This window comes from Halichoerus grypus, chromosome 12 (genome assembly GCF_964656455.1).
Source record: "Halichoerus grypus chromosome 12, mHalGry1.hap1.1, whole genome shotgun sequence".
Lineage (NCBI taxonomy): Eukaryota > Metazoa > Chordata > Mammalia > Carnivora > Phocidae > Halichoerus > Halichoerus grypus.
The window spans coordinates 83078420-83092694 of NC_135723.1; the positions used below are offsets into that span (position 1 = coordinate 83078420).

General features: G+C 45.9%; 1 protein-coding gene across 1 annotated transcript in view; it reads left to right on the top strand.

The window, feature by feature from the left end:
* Window positions 1-14275, top strand: part of SND1 (staphylococcal nuclease and tudor domain containing 1) — a 407421-nt gene that overhangs the window by 311062 nt on the left and 82084 nt on the right. The gene's annotated exons all lie outside the window — the stretch shown is intronic.

The following is a 14275-nucleotide window of genomic DNA, read 5'->3' on the forward strand; positions in this document are numbered from 1 at the left end:
TCCTAATGCAGAGGGCTTACAGCTTTGCAGTTCTCCTCCTTGGCGAATTAGCCTGAGCTGCCTGCCTCCAGCTGGATTTAGAAGCTTGACTAACCCTGTCAGGGGCCAATTTTCTTTGAACATTTATTTGTATCTTTGAGTAATTGCATTTTCTGTAGCGGGTTTTCTGACTTAATTTAATTGTATTTCTGTTTCTGCCTGTTGGGCTGGCTCTTGCAGGCAGGAGTTAGGCTTCTCAGCTGCCGTGGTGTCCATCTACCTGCTAATTTTTTATCAAGTCATAGTCAACTGATCCATCTTCTTTCCAGGAGTATTCCAGTCATTCATCCTGCTAGGTGGGCACAAGAAAGGAACAGTGGGGGAGTGTGCCAGGCTCAGGCTGAGGATTTTAGATCTGCCTTTGTCCTCATTTCTTTTACAGTCAAACCCATAGGGTCCCTTCAGCTTTCATGCAATATCATAATATGCACAGAGCTAAAAGATTATGGGGTCCAGGAGGTTAGCTCACTCATGGGTCTTTGTAGATCCTTGAGATCAGACGTGTGGGCTTTGGGATGTTCATAAGCTACAGCATCTCTCATTTTGATTTGAATCACCAGTGAATATATTGGGCACTAGAGGCACAAGAGAACAGGCTAGCTCAGGATACTGCGTTGGACTGCCCTGGCCTGTAGAAAAGCCCCTCTTTGACTTCTGGCTGAGCAATACTATTTGCTTTTGGTTGCCGCCTCTTTGGGATTTCTTTAGCACTTACCTTTCCGTTTTGTGAAACCAAGTGGTGTGGCAAAAGAAGTCCTGAATTCTTAGTTCAGGAGCTATGGGTTCCAGTTCCCAAGAACAAACTGCAGCTACCTGGGCATTGCACCAGCTCTGTTGGCCATTTGTACAGTGGGGTAGAGATGCGAGTGCTTACCCCTGGTTGTCTCTTCAGTCTCACGTTGACTCCTATTTTGGTTTTGGTAAGATGCATTCGAGTTTGTGAAGAAGAACTCCTCATATTGGCATGTGAAATGCCTTCCCCCTCCCCTCTATTTTGTAACTGCACAGTGTAGCTTGAATTTTTAACAGTTAAAGATAGGCCCCTGCTAGAGAAGTATTTTAAGAATCTAAACTCCAGTTGTCTCTCAGTAACTGTTGTAATTTGGGGCATGGTACTTAGGTAGAAGGGGCAGATATTTTAGTATTTCCTCTTTGTGAGCCTCTGGATAATGAACTACAGAGCAGTTCTGGGTTGGAAAAAGCAAGTGAGTCCACACAGGGTCTGTGACTTAAAGACCTCACAGAGGTAGCAGATGTTCGGTGGTTGTGCTTTGGATGGAGGGAGGAAAGGCCCTCCTTGGATTGCCTGAGACCTCCGTTAGCAACATTCTCATCACTTCCCTGCCATGCCCCACTTCTGTGTTGCCCTCCCCTTTCTCACCGCTGTCTTCCCCTGGTGTTTCACGTTTCCTAAAGTTTCTTTCCCTTTCTTTTTCAACTCTTGTTTCCCCAGCCACTTTTCTACCCGATCGTGTTTCTGGCCCACCGATGATATCCAAAAGCACAAGGGTGGTCAGAGAGAATACTGACCACTAAGAGGAGTCAGTGGCCCAAAGCTCTTTTACTCTCTTAGTTACTATGACCTTCCCTTTGTCTGTATGTTTGCTGATATTTGATTGTGGAAAAAAGATAAATTTTTCCCCATCTTCTTTGGTGCCCCTGGCATGTGAGTTTGCAGATCTTAGTCTAATCCAGATTTGATATTTAGCTTTCTTGGTTGTAGTGCCCCAATCTTGCAGAGCCCCAAGTTGGGGTCTCTTGATATAGAAACTTTCTGCGTTTTCTTAGCTGCTTATATGATTACCTGGCCTGACTGTTTTGAAGGATCTTTATCCAGAGGAAAGAGGAGTATGGCCTAAACTCAGGATAACTTGGAGGTTTTTACTAAAGGAACCAGTCTGGCCTGTTCTCCTGGGCATTTCCCTTCATTATATGTATGAAAACTGTTTTCTGAACAGTGTAGGAATGACAAGGAGTTTTTGTTTTGTTCTAGGTTTATTCACTTTACTTTTACCTGTATTTTTATTCCATACATTGTCCTGGAGAACATTTCTCTTGGCCCTCTTCCTACCCCACAAGGATCTAGAAAAGCCTGATGAATTGGCATTCCTGGATGCAGAGATCGCCCCCCACCCTTAGGAGAAAGTACTGTGTAATTGTCTGGATGCCTGAGTGTGGATTCACAGCCTAGCACCCAGTAGCTCTTACCTTCGGGGCAGCCTCCATTGTGCCCCACTCCGGGTGCTCTTCTGGGGCGGAGCTGCTGCCGTGGTGGCCCCCGTTGAACAGGTTTTTTGTACCTTGTGCCTATTCCCTTGACAATCAGCTTTAGCTCAGGTAATCAAGTATTATGATGTGATTGTCCTTGATCCTGTCCCATCCCTCCCCTTTAAATTTTTCTTTTTTAGTATCTTATTTTTGACCAGGATTTGTCTGTCCCCTACCTACTTTTCCCAGTTACTTGAAACTTGCAGTATCATATAGGAAAGGAGAAGCACACAGATGTCATCATTTCACAGCATGTGCTGGGCCCCCTGTTTGATCCCACAGCGGTGCCTCCATCAAGTTCGACTCATATGCGTGAACCTGTAAACTGACTGGGAAAGGGTGTGGCGTGGGGGAGAGCCTACAGTGGACACTGCCCTTGGGGCAGCCCCCCTGCCGGGGAGCAGACACAAAGCTGGGGCACAGGTGCCTGACTCCCTGCTTATGACTGCATTGTCTTGGCTTTGGGTAGCCAGAGCAGTAATTGCTGCCTCTTCTTTCTCTATTTTGGTAAAGAGAGTGTTGTAGTCTTTCCATCCCATAGCCTCATGTGGAACCTACCAGAGTCTCTCGCAAGTCTCTTGTTTACATTTCAGATGGTCCCCATTGTCTGGAGACTTGATAGCCCTGCTTTCCTTAAATGTGTTTTACAGTGACACTAGTTAGCACGGAACTACTGACATTCCTGGCTACCACTCAGCCCCATTTCCTGTCTTTCCTGTCACCTTTCATTGTATTTCTTCTTTTTCTTCATTTTTCTACGTGGTCCTTCTCCTTGGCCATTAGTTCCTGTTGTCTTTTTTCTTTTTTTTTTAAGATTTATTTATTTGAGAGCGAGAGAGAGAGAGAGCACAAGTGGGGGCAGGGGGAGACAGAGGGAGAGGGAGAAGCAGACTCTCCGCTGAGCAAGGAGCCCAGTGCGGGGCTCAATCCAGGACCCTGGGATCATGACCCGAGCCAAATGCAGACTCTTAACTGACTGAGCCACCCAGGCGCCCCAGTTGTCTTTTGTTTCTTTCCCTGAGCTAGGAGTCTGGGAAGACTGTTCCAGGTCAGGGGTCTGAGTGTTCTGGCATTCTTGCTCCAGGGCAAGAAAAAGAGCACTTTAGATACCAGCTTGTTACCTGACCCTTTGTGGCCCTGAAGGCCAAAGCAGCCAAGGAACTCTAGAGGAAGTCCAATTAGCTCAACAGTTCTTCCCAGCCTGACTCAGTTAGGATGTAACAGGGGTGGGCAAATCCGGCCCACTGCCGGTGTTCATGAATAAAGTTTTACTGAAACACTGCCACACTAATTGTTTTATGTACTATGGTCTATGGCTGCTTTCATCCTCTTAACAGCGGAGTTGAATAGTTAACGACAGAGGCCATAAGGCCTGCAAAACCTAAAATATTTACTTATCTGTCTTTTTATCACAAGAAGTTTGCTGACCCTTGCTATACAGTAAGTATATGCTTAGTTGGTTGGTTTAAATAGCTTGCAGCCCTGAAAATGACAGTTTGCTCTCATGTCTCCTGCCTCAGGCTGGGCTCCTTCTGGGCCGCGCAGAGTGAGATCATTGTGTCCATTGCTGTAGCTTTGATTGTGAGCTATATGAGCGCTGTGTCCCACTGGACGGCATGAGCTTGTGTGCCCCCCTCCCGCAATACAGCTGCCTCTTTCAGGCAGTTCTCTGCTGCACTGCCAAGGACAGGAAGATCTGGTGTAGCTTCCCAGATGGGGAACTGTGCCCATTGCTAGCATCTTCCCAGAAGTAGTGGTGAGCGTTAGCTAATGGGTAGATAACTGGCTTAAATGTGCACGCTCTCAGTTTTCGAGCTCCAGTTAATCATGTGGTTCTGAGCGACTCTTTTCTGCCTTGGTATTCCTATCTAAAACACTGATCTAGCAATCTAAAGCCATCCTCTTCCTTTTGAGGCCCTTCCTGTGACTAAAACAGTCACGTGGGATCTCTTCACACCTGTCAGGAAATCCTGCACTCTTAGAGAAGGGGCTCTAAGGCATGAAAAGAGATCAGTGCCACAGTTTAACCCTCTTCACAGTGCCAGGCTCTGAGAGGTACATTTCCCTGGGGCAGGAGCTGGGACGTTGGAGGTTTGGTGATCATTTCCAAGACCTTTCTCAGTGACCCCTTTGTCCTCTTGAGATCTCAGAAATCACCCTTTGCTGCTGTCTGGAAAATGTCCTCGTGCTGGACAGCCTGAGCTGAAAACTCTGGCTGCTGCCCTGACCTATCTCCCTTTCTCCTGCGGGCATCAAAAGGGAGGATGCCCCCCTGGGGAGCTCCTGCTGCAGGTTTCGGTGGCCAGGGCATAGTCCTGGATCCCCTCACTCCCACTACCCCGCTTTTTTAAAAACAAAGATGCACAAAAGATCACAAGCAACTGTTGCTGTCTGAAGAACATGTATTTACGTTTCAGAGGAATATGGACTTGGCAGTGAATACTGGTGTGTATTTATGGAGAGCTGTTCGGGAGAGAAACCTTAGAATAAAAGAAAAATGGTTTCTTGTTTTTTGTTTTTACCACCAAGTGTGCTGCATCTTGTCTGAGAAAGATAATAACGGTCCAAGCAGTTTACCACTGAAACTGTTTCTCCACATTTCCCCATAGTGCTGTGGTATGTGCCCTCACCCTTGCTATTCCCGTCTGCCCATGCAGGTCCCTTCCCTGGGCAGGAGACACATGGGAGAAGGAGCAATAGCAAAGTTAGATCTCTGGATGAAAGTAATAAGGATAGTTCAAGCCACTGGGAAACCCAGAAGGGTAAAGGAAACCTGGTGCCCATAAGGCCAGCGAGACTCTGTTCTCAGACTGTCCCTGGGTCCCGTAACCCTCGCTGAGCCACGAATAACCTGCTGGGAAGAGCCAGCTGTCTACCAGCATTTCACTCATTTGCAAAGAACACCGTATTCTAGATTACCTCTGCCACTGCCCAGGGAAAAGAGAATGCAGTAAGGTCACCTTTCTAAACCACCCTCTTAACTCTGTGAGGTGTTAAGGGCTGTTGGAGGCTAAGGCTTTTCTCTTACCTCACCACACACTCTTGATGATTCATCCCCCACCAGTGGTCTTTGTTTTCCATTAGAGGCTGTTTTCTTTGAAGGGGGCTCAAATAGAAAATTAAGAGTGGAAAAATCACTCTTAATAGTGATCAGGTTTTCCATTTATATAGTGTTTTCTAGTGTAAAAGTGCTTTCATATACAATATTTCATTTAATCTCAAAGCAAACCTACACGAGCAATATTATCCCAGTGTCACAGTTCAGGAAACTGAGATGCACGGTGACCTGCCTCTATTCACAGAGCTTGTTGTAGAGCAGATACCAAAACCCAGATGTCTACATTCCAAATCAAGTGCTTTTTCTTCCCCAGATTTTGCCAATTTTTCTATTAGAATGTGGTCATTCTTTTAGCAGTATTATGTCCTTTCTCAACCCTCAAATATCTGGACCTAATTAATTTATAAAGGACTTCCCTAAAGATCAGCAGTTAAACTGAGAGTTCATCTGCACTAAGGAACCACTGAGTCTGATTCTGGATGCTCACAAGACTCCAGAGGGATCCGAGGGATTTGCTATGGCCACACCTTCCCAAAATATTTATTCTCTTCTTGTCACAGTTTTTACATCTTTCGATTGCCTGATTCCTGCTTCATCTTTTGTTTGACTTTTGTGGGCTTTCCTTTTCCTTTTCCTTTTCTTTTTTCTTTCTTTCTTTTTTTTTTTTTTTTTTTAATTAATGATTCCACTCTGACCTATCTTGCTCCATTTCAGCTTGATCATATATATCCATGTTCCTAATCTTTCTTAAAAGACGTATCTAGTAAGTGCATCATTTAGAACTATATAACTCCCCATTGCCTCTGGGATAAAGTCTAATCTCCTTAGTTTACATATATCCTTGATTACCTCTCCAGCTTCATGTCTTACACACTACTCATTTCACTGACCTTATTCTCACAGTTCCCCATATTTACCATTCCATTTCATCTCTCCCACTCTTTAGATCAGCCCAAGCTCCCCACTCAGTGTATCAACCATCCCCCTTCTTTGCTTTCTTATTCCTACCTATCCTTCAAGATACACCTCCTTTTCTGGGAAGGTTTTCCTTGATCTCCCAGACTGGGTGTGATGCCCTTCCTTTGGTTCCCATAGCGTCCTGTGCACACATCTGTCATGCACTGACCAATGACGTTGAAGGAATCTATGTGTCAGTCTCCCCCACCCCCCCAGATTGTAAGCTTCTCAAGGACTGGATCCACAAGGATTTTTGTCCTTGTGTTCTTTGTACTTTGCGTAATTTATTTATTTATTTTTTTTTTTTTTTTTAAAGATTTTATTTATTTATTTGAGACAGAGAGAATGAGAGAGAGAGAGCACATGAGATGGGGGAGGGTCAGAGGGAGAAGCAGGCTCCCTGCCGAGCAGGGAGCCCGATGCGGGACTCGATCCAGGGACTCCAGGATCATGACCTGAGCCGAAGGCAGTCGCTTAACCAACTGAGCCACCCAGGCGCCCCTGTACTTTGCGTAATTTATAAGAGATGCTTAATAGGTAGACATTCATTAAATCCACTACTTGGTTTCCTGTGACCTAACTCCAGAGATCGGGAAGAAGGCCTGCTCTTTTGTTGTCCTTTGTAGTTCTTTGGGAAAGCTCTTTATGCTCAGCATTTGTGGGTCAGGGAGGAAGACTGGAGTATTGAGGCCAGACACACAGCTGCTAAGTCAGGAGCTTCTCGTTGAAAAAGTGCATTACCAAGACCTGACTCTGCTCTTACTTTGGGACCCTGACATCCCTGGGTCTCCCGAGCTCTCCAACCAAGATACTTAAAGGTAATGAGATCATGATGTGTGAGTGTTTTTGAAAAACTTCCACTGTTCAAATAGAAATCATTAGTGTCCCTTCATCATATTCCCAGTAGGCTACTCATCTCTTTCCCTCCCAGGTATATTTCCCATTCTTTGCTTTTGTGGATCAAACTATTAAATGAGGCAAAGGGTTTATTTTGAAGTTCAAGTCAACCAACTCTTGTTCAGTGATAGGCTGTAAGTACCACGTGAATACTAGGCTGTTACCTCCCTACTTACAGCCCCTTCATTTCTGGGTTCTTGGCTCTTGCCAGGTATCTCTAAAAGCCCTAGAAGGGAGGCCCTCAATTCCCATTCCAGCCCCTAAATGAAAATGGCATCACAATGAGAAGAGGTGAGGTGAAAATGAAGAACGGAGGATACTGTCATGTCACCCTGTTTTTCCCATCCCCTGGCTGCTTGGGTCTCCCCTGCCAGCTTTTAAACTCCCCAGGTACCAGTCACCAGTAGCCTTCCCCAAGCTAGCTCAGCAGCATGTGCTGATAGGCGCCAACAGTGTGCTGGCTCCAGTGGGATTCCTCTCTGCAAAGCTGCTGGCTCAGCTAGGCTGTTGTCTGTTTCCCTATTCTTCTGCTTGGAACTTTCATAGCCAGTCAAGCATAGAATTGCATCCATTCTTCTGAAATAGCTGCTGGGCCTAATTTTTCATTGGCTTGGCCAAGATCCTATTACCTGTAATTATATCATACAGGCTGACTGGTAAAGTTTGATAGGCCTCACTGCCCTCCTGAGACTAGTGTTCACATCCCAGCGTTGGGGCTGGGGAAAGAATAAGGTTTAGGGCCACAAGAGATTTGGCCTCCTTGGGGACATGTAGGGAAGGTCTCAAGGATATAATTCTGTCTCAGGGAAGAAAATCCTTTTCAGCAGAGGGATTCTTCCTTTCCCTGGGGAATTGGTCCTTATTACTATAAACTCCTCCTTAAGAGACTGATGTTTCTTCTGCCAGTTCAGTTTGTTCCTACCAGGAAAAAGGAATTAGGAAGTATAGCCCTAAGACCTGACAGATGTTGTTCCTCCATAAGCAGGTTCCTTTGCAATGCCGAGGTGGGTCCCTGGACTGATTTTTCCCTCTCCACCTTTACTTCTGACCCACATCAGTCTGAGAGTGAAGATGCAGAAGGCCCAAACATGACTTCCTCTTGCATCCTTCTACTAGATTGGTCCACAGTACTTGCTTTAAACCTCATCTAAATTGAAGCCTGGAGGGACATCTGGGTGGCTCAGTCAGTTAAGCATGTGCCTTCGGCCCGAGTCATGATCCCAGGACCCTGGGATCGAGTCCCACATCGGGCTCCTTGCTCAGCGGGGAGTCTGCTTCTCCCTCTCCCTCTGCCTGCCACTCCCCCTGCTTGTGCTCACGCTGTCTCGCTCTCAAATAAATAAATAAAATCTTTAAAAAAAAAAATTTGAAGCCTGGAAATGAGTATAGTGGGCATTGATTGCCATTGGAGGATGCATTTATTAGTTCACTACAAGATTATCATTACGAACACAAGGTCATGAAGATCCTTCAAACAGAGCTTTGCTAAGCAGAACTCCTGCCACCTATGGTATTCAGTACTATCTGCCTGTCTGACATAAATTTCTTTATGAGCCATCCCTGTGGACAACAGCTATTGCCAGGCACATCCTGGTCTACCTTCTATATAGCTATGTAGAGCCTGTGACCCAGAACGAATGGAAAAATTCTATCAGGAGGTAAGAGATTTCTGGACTCCTCATAGGCAAGGATTGTGCTAGGAGAGCTAGGTGCTATTTATTTTAATTTAGTTGTATCAGATGCCCCTAGTAATAATTCCTGGTTTGTCTTACCTCTTCAGTCATCCTGAATATTCACTGCTTCTTGAGCTTTGGTGTAAGGGTTCTCTTTAAAAAAGAAAAAGGGGGGTGGGGGAGGAAGCTAATATCCTTAATATAATAGAAAAGCAGCTCCAAATTTTTTTCAGATGAAATCCCTTATTTGTGAAGTCTGTCCATTTCCTTCTGGAAGCTTAATTTGGAAAATAGTTCTTTATTTCATATCTTCTGACTGGCAGATCATATTTACTTTCCACACTAAAGATGACCTCATGCAGACTTGCCCCATTCTCTTTATTACCAGAAGAGCTTCACACGGGACCCCAACACCCATGTAGATTTGAGTGTGAGCTTTCATGCTTGGCATGTTTGGGGATCTTCAGGCATCATATCTCTCTTTTCAGTTTGTCCTAACTATTCCCAGACACACCCACTGCCTGAATGTTAATATCTTCTCCTTGGAATTATATAATTCAACTGATATCTTTTTAGAACACAGCCCTTAATATACAATAGCAGGGCTGCCAGAGCTGCCAGCAAAGAGTAAGCAGATTCTACATTTCATTTGCTCTCCAGGTAAAACTAACATTCTGGGGTTTCACATGTGACTCCTCCAAGGACACAGTAGTGACTGTTCTAGTGGATGAGCCAACCATAACCCTGCCCTCTTCTTGCCATTAGCCTTGTGTCTGTTGCCAAGGACTAGACAAGATCCTCTGTGTTCCAAATCTGGCTTTATTGATGAACTTCCCACTTGCCACTCCACCTGTGACAGTTTCTCGTCAGCTGAACTTAAATGGATTTTGGAAATGGAAGTGACAAATAGTCTGTTATGAAATGCTGTGGTGCATGAAATAAGATTATGAGCAGGCTTGAGAATTAACAGCAGATACCCTAACCTGGTCTAAACAACACGTGTCACTTATTCAGGAAGGGGTAAGTTCATCCTTAGACCCATATCCAGAACATGTAAGGACATTTTTCCCTTCCTGGTCACTTAAAAACTCTGTTAGTAACATGTGCAGAGTCAGACCTGCGCTCTTGTTCCAGCTTCGCCATTTACTGAATGACCTTGGACATGATCCTTAGTTTCTCTAAATCCAGGGCAGTCTCAGTGTATAATAGAACTCCGAAGAATGGTGCTCCTAAGGTTGCATAGTGCAGCAGTGCTGCTGAACCTACTCCTTCAGCTACAGCGAAGGCACCTTCTCTCGAGGGTTGGTGTGGAAGTCATGTATATATATAAAATTTCCCAGGACTGGTGCCCTTGTAAATAGTAAACACTCGGCGACAGCTTGTGTCATTATTTTTATTATGAATGAAAATTCTTCTCTCAGAGTTTAGCTAAAATCTAGGACTGGAACTTCACTGTGGACAAACCATGATACCCAGAGTAGGGAGGCAGGCTAGTCATTGGCATGTGTGTTGGGAGCAGCATTATATTAGAATCAACAAAGAACCATGGTTAGTCCTCGCCTGTGCTCTCCACACGCCAGTCCTGTCTGCTTAAGCCAGTGATGGCAAATACGCATTCCCCCCCCCCCCCCCCCCCCCGCCGCCCCATCTAACACCCATGGCAGACCTTTCCAGTCTTAGCACTGCTTTGGCTTAGGGCTCAGAATCTTCTCAAAACAGGGCTCCTAGGAGCTACTACCCATTGAGTGGATTTGGCACGTATTTGCCATCCTTGATCTAAGTTCTCAAAAAACTGTCTAGATACCATCAGGGGTTAGCCAGTCATTTTTCTATGAAGAAAGGCTAAAGAAACAGGGTCTTTTTGCCTCTGCTTCTGCATGGTCCTCCACGTCAGAATCTCTTTGTAGGCAGTGTCACACTCAGTGGAAAAGTAAGGTCTGGAGGTAATGCCACAGAGTCCTAACCTGCACACAGAGACTCTTCTAGACTTGACTGTGGACAGATACGGCCAGCCATCACCAAGAGCCCAGATTCTACAGATGCCACATAGACATCTAAGAAATAATGGCTTGAGTACCTTTGCTATGCAGTTGAACTGCCATACGAGTGTTTCGAGGATGATATGCCAATACTCAGGGCTCTCTATACTTTCTTCCCATTTCCTGGTGTCACTGTGACTTGAAAATGAGGGATACAGGGATGACCTATCTAGATCCTAGCTGGCCCGGGCTTCCTTACCCTCTGATGGAATAGCATTTGCTCTTTTTTGTCCCCGTACCACCTTACCGTGGCCACAGCAGTCTAAGATTGCCATAGGTTTGTCTTTGATCTTTATTAAATTGGAGGGTTAGAGGATAATGGAGTGCCAGGCACGAGCTCTAAAGAAACATCTAGGTGTTAATCAGGATTGAAAGGGACAAGAAAAGGACCCAAGATGAATCCTTTGGGACAGTCACTGCAGCAAGAACAAAAGCTATCTATTGAGCTAGGAATGAAAAGTTGAATTGGAAACAGCTTTACTGTGCCATTTTTCTTTCCAGTTAGCATAATGCCTCCCTCTTCTCCTTTTGCCTTCTCTCGATACAGTGGAATCCTATCTAATGGTACCAGAAGAGGGTCTTGGCATTGAATGTATAGCTAGAAGGGGAAGATTATGCAAGTAAAACCCAACAGGTCCCTCCACCACTACCAGCAGCCTGCATCAGCTTCTTCCCTTCACAGGTTTCTCCAGTGCTGGCAATGCTAGGATGCTGGTACCTCTCTGGTTAAATAAATCTAAAACTACTGGCCCAAGATTTTTATAGCAGTGCTGCAACCCTATATGAGGAAATGCAACAAATAGTCCATTACCACTGATTGGATATGGATTTTTGGCCTGGCCACTTGCCACGTGGTAATTTTAGAATAGGGTCACTTTCGGAATTGGAAGATTCCTTGTAGGAGGGTACTGGTGTTTGCTAAATAGTGTTTCTTATCTTCATGCCCTCTCACAGCCATGCTCCCACCTCCTGAGTGTAGGGCCAATCTCTCTGCCCGGCAGAGACAGCAAGAGCTCATCCTTCATCGGCTTACAGGGCTGCAGACGTGGCCATTTCCAAACACCCAGGGTGCACTTAACCACTTCCTCCTCCTAATATCAGCACTTCCACTCTAACCACATCAGCAGCTTTGTAACTTGCATTTTATTTTGCTCTTCGTTTTGGCCCTTCAGGTATTTGTGGGAGGAAGGTCGGGGGACTGGTGCACTGTGTTGTCACTAATTTCAGAATTACACAATTACACCCTGAGTCATTGTCTCTGGAGAATCATTTAAGCAAGAGTGTCAAGAGCATCCTAAAGGGCTCCCGCCCTTTTTACACTTGGGTTTTAAAGGTTGGGTTCGCTTTCATATTGGATATGTGACTGCCTGTTTGGTTTCACCATCTGCAAAATGGCAGCACTCGGCCCTGTTCTGCCTGGAGAGAGCTGAAAGGCGATGAGTAAGGCATGGTGCAGAGGATCTGAGGAGCCCCTAGTTCTTCCCACTTACAGAGAAGGCGAATAACCACACACAGGCTGAGGTCACTGTGTGACCTGGAGAGGGACCTGTGGTTGCTTTTTTTTTTTTTCTTTTCACCTGCATCTGAATAATTAGACCCGGTTGATGAGACAGGAGATGGACCTGTGGTCCTAGACCCTGAGATGTGACCATTGTTTACCTCATGGGCTTAGCTCTAGGCTATTTTCCCTTTTCACCCTGCCATAAAATCTGCCTGTTACGTTGTCATCTTGCCTGTCTGTGCGTGGTCATTGTCCCAGGATTCAGATTAGACCTCTCACATTTTGGCCCTGACCTCTGATCTTCAGGATGTGTCTCAGATGTGTTTTTAGAGGATAGTCTTGAACCCCGGGAGCCATGATCTTTGTTATTATCAAGTATGTTGCAAGACAGTTCTGCTTTATTAGCTTCCTGTCTAGCTTTGTTTGGCTGTTGACCCAAGGCTGGGGGTCAGTGTGGCAAAGCTGGAGTTTGCCTTGGAAGCTTTTGATTCTTGTTTTCCCATCCAGAATTATATTACTTGTTGAGATAGCCCAGCTAGACACCACTCAACTATGACTTTAAAAATTCATGAGGCCTTGCGACCCATAGCGCCTCTCAGCATACTGACTTCTAGCCTTGCATCCAGGGAAGCCATATGGTTTCACATGCCTGTTGCCCTGATGAGGCCTAGCAAGTACATGAAGTGCAGAGGGAGGCCCTGAGACTCCTCTCCATGGCCAGCTCTTCAAGGTGTGAGGAAGGGCTCTTCCTGACACATTCACACATGCACCCAAGCATGCCTAACACCCAGCCACGGGGAGACCAACTCTGGGAAGATGCAGCGTTCTCACCCTGCCCAGACTTCTTCATCTGTCCTTCCTCTCTGATGCTTTCACCCTCCCCCTTGTGTTTCTGTAATTTGTACAGTATCGTCGAGAGGTGTTGAAGAGATCAATAGCAATTCACCTTTTCCCTTATTGATTAAAGTGATGGCAAGTTAAATTGGCAGGCAGTACCAATTCATTCATCATGAGCTATCCATTTCCTACCAGGCCACCAGTGACCTCTCCCTGCCTGCTAGTTGCTGAGCAGCAGCTGAGATTATGCCTGTTTCTAGGCTGCTTTAATAGGAATGAGAGAACCACTGTGTTTGGCTCCTGTATCAAAGCTGAGTGAGGAAGGAGACTGCAGGTGATGAGCAAGAAAATGACTGTGGAGCCTGTTCTTCAACTCGGCGGCTTTATTGGAGGGGCCCACTGCACGTGTGGTACTCTCAGGAAGGGGCAGCATGGCGTCAGTTGATGGACATCGCCGCCTCACCCAGCAGTTCCTCTCCCCTGGTTTTCTAAAGGGCACAGGCTTCCTTTGTGATCCCACAGAATGTAAACTGCGTGTGGGGACTGGAAAGTCCATGACACCTGTGAACTAGCTCTGGTTTTGGTGCCCACGCAGACATATGTCATTCCCTCTGAGACTTCAGGTAGTGACTTGGGCTCACCCTGGGGGAATCTGGGGTGCCTGGGGTCGAGCTTGAGTCAGAGGGTGAAGGCAGGGCTCTTGTGCTTAGGAGGGGTCTGTATCTACCAGGGGTGGAGAATGGAGACAGTTTTAGAAACAAGCACAGAAAGGGTGTGTGTGTCTGTGTGTTACTCTGTTCTCCCTCATTGAAATGCCCTCTGATTCTCTGTTGGGAAAGGTGACGGAAACACAACCCATGACATTTCCAGTGCCATGCACTGAAGAGCTCATTTTTTAAAACTGCATCTCGAATGCCAAGTACTTACTACTTCACTCACCTGGTGGGATGACCAGGGGTCTGTGAATCCCAGGGCTCTTAAAAGGGAAGCTAGCACTGACTACAAA